Consider the following 3,044-nt stretch of genomic DNA (forward strand, 5'->3'; position numbering starts at 1 on the left):
TAGAGGTTATAGTGCAAATGGATTAAATTCTCCTTTTGAGAAACTTATAGTAAAAAGCTTACAACAACCTATTTGTAAGATGCGCAGCTACAGCAAAATGCTGCTTAAAGTTTCAAGGGCCTGCTCTCACTCACCCACACTTGTACCCGCCTTCTCTTGCTGGCCACACTCCTATCGCTCTCTGAGCCCCACGGATGACCCCCCAGGCGGCGGCAGAGGCTCTCTGATCCCTCTTCTTTACCTCCCTTCCCTGCTTCTCTACAAAGCAGACAAAATGTTCTTTTGAAAACATAAATCAGGACCGGATGTGTAGCTGCGTGTGCTTAGCGTGGGTTCAAGCCAAGCACTAGAACAAAACAAAATAAAACATAAATCAGATTTTGAAAGCATGAATCTGCCTTAGGCCCTTCGATAGCTTCTGGTGGCGTCAGAGGCCACCAATCTCACGCTGGCGGGACCCAAGGGCCCATCCCACCCACCTGCTGCTGCGGCCTTCCGGAGCATGCCCCTCCGCATCCCCATCCCCATCCTTCCCCTCCTCCGGATCTCAGCCAGTTTGTCTCAGTCAGGCTCTCCACCCAGCTCTGTATCACTACTTTGTTATCTGCTTATTAATTGCTTCTCTAGTGGAATTTTTTGGGTGCTTCTCGGTATACGATCATCAAAATCTGGAGGTAGAGACTTTATTGTGCTGTTTAAACAACTGAACATTTAAAATAACATTGAGGAGCTTGACATGGTGGTGAACGCCTGTAACTCCAGCGCTTAGGAGGCCAAGGTGGGAGGACCACTGCAGGTATGAGGCCAGCCTGAGCTATACTGTAATTTCAAGGTTAGCCTACATAATGAGGCCCTGTCTCAAAAACAGAAGAGGAGCTGGGCATGGTAGCACATACCTGTAATCCCAAGCACTCGGGAGTCCAGGCAGGAAAACTGCTGTGAGTTCAAGCCAGCCTGTCTCAAAAAAAAACCCTAAAAAGAATACCATAAAATAATGTTCAGTAATACTGACCGTGGTGAGCTTTTATGGTTTAATTTTTATGGAGCTAATTCAAGAGACCACAGTTTTAGTAAGATACTTGTATTGGCTTTTGGTAAATACATCACATTTAAGGTTTTACTTTCTCAGGTTCCTTTTACTTTTGCTATCTGTTCTGATTTACTTAACGGGAGGATTTGATATTGGAGACCAGCCCAGGCAACTCTGTGAGACCCTGTCTAAAAAAGGGGTGGAGTTGTGACAACACAGCTTCCCCCCCATTTGATCTCCAGTATATTTAATGACCACCTGTTTAATGGCTGTTCAGATTTACGATCCGATCCCTGGGCTGGCTTCAAACTTGCAACAGTCCTGCCTCATCCTTTCAAGGACTGGGATTACAGGCGTGCAGCACACGCCTATTGTTTATAGAGGTTCAATGTCTTTTTTTTTTTTTTTTTTTTTTTTTTTTTTGCATAGCACACCTTGTTTATACAGCACTGTAACTCCTGCTGATTGTCTTTTACAATACAGCACTATAGTTTTATTTTATTGTACATTATAGTGCTGCATGTAAGACTTATGCAAATAAAAGCAAAGTCACCAAGTTGGAGTTTCCGTTGACTGTTTCTTTGTTCTGAATTTGTAAGGTGCCACATGCAATAAAATGCCACATAAGATTCCTCACTCAGCATCCAATTCAGCTAATGCCCTGGTCACAATGAGTGTTTAGATTGGGATTAAAGTAGAGATCTCAAAATAGATGTGTGTTTATAGGAAACTGAGTATTTTTTTTTCTGGGTTTTCAAGTTTCTTGCTATAGGATTGTATGCAATGTAATCTTATAATTTTTTTCTTCTTTGTCAAACATTATATTGTTCTTCTAATTTATAAATGTTTATCTTTGATCTCTTTCATGTTCTCTGATGGTGGATATGGAATATCTAATTATCTTTTGAAAAATTAGATTTAGCGAAGAACTACCATATGATATGACCCAGAATTGTGCTTCTAATTTTTTTTTTTTTTTTTGTGGAACCGGGGATTGAACTCAGATCCTTGCATTTGCCAGTTGAGCGCTTATCCTACTGAGCCATCTCCCCAGCCCAGCTCCTAAATATTTGAAGGCAAGTCACTCAAGCAGATATATGTATATCAGCGCTCATATAACATTATTCTCAGTAGCCAAAGTGGAGATAGCCCAAGAGTTCATCAAGTGATGAACAAAATGTGCTCTATGGTAGACCACCTATGATAGAATATTATTCAGCCCTAAAAAATTTTTAGGCATACGTTGCACCACAGATACAACTTGAAAACATTGTACTACATGAAATAGGCTGGACACAGAAGAATAAACATGGTAGGATTATGGAGAGCAACATAGAGCTTGCCAGGAGTAGGGAAGAAAGGATGAGTTAATGTTGAATGGGTGTGCAGTTTCGTGGTGTTTTATTGGACATGATGCCAAAGCGGTGAATGCAGACCGAGGTTATGGTTGTGCAGCATTCAACAGCTGCCTTTGAGGCTTCTATCTGTGTCAAAAAGGAACGGGGTATTTGGAGGGGGCTTAAGCACGTGCAAATTGTTGGAGATGACAGTAGTTCTAGAAAGCTGCACAGGAGCCTGTGAGCAGCAGGTGTTTTTGGAGAAGGCAACGAGGTTTGGGAGGGGAGGTGCTGGGAAGGGGATGCGGGCAGTTGGGCAGCTGAGCTTCTTCATAACTTTTTTCAAATGTTTGTTTTATTTTATTTTGAAGAGTAAAAACAAAAGCAAGAACAAAAATCACAAACAAAGACAGAAATAGGGCAACATGCAACAATACATAAATTACAGAGTTTCAAAACAAGAACTGCTGATCAACAATGGTTAATATATTACCCAACTTCTTCATAACTTACCCTTTGATTTTTTAATTTTTTTTTTTTTTTGGGTGGAACTGGGGATTGAACTCAGGCCCTTGCGCTTTCCAGGCAAGCACTTATTCTACTCAGCTATCTCCCCAGCCTCTCCTTTGATTTTTTTTTAAAGCTATTTTTTTTTAATTTTATTTATTTATTTATTT

The sequence above is a fragment of the Octodon degus genome, unplaced genomic scaffold (assembly GCF_000260255.1).
Source record: "Octodon degus isolate 3935 unplaced genomic scaffold, OctDeg1.0 scaffold00126, whole genome shotgun sequence".
Classification (NCBI taxonomy): domain Eukaryota; kingdom Metazoa; phylum Chordata; class Mammalia; order Rodentia; family Octodontidae; genus Octodon; species Octodon degus.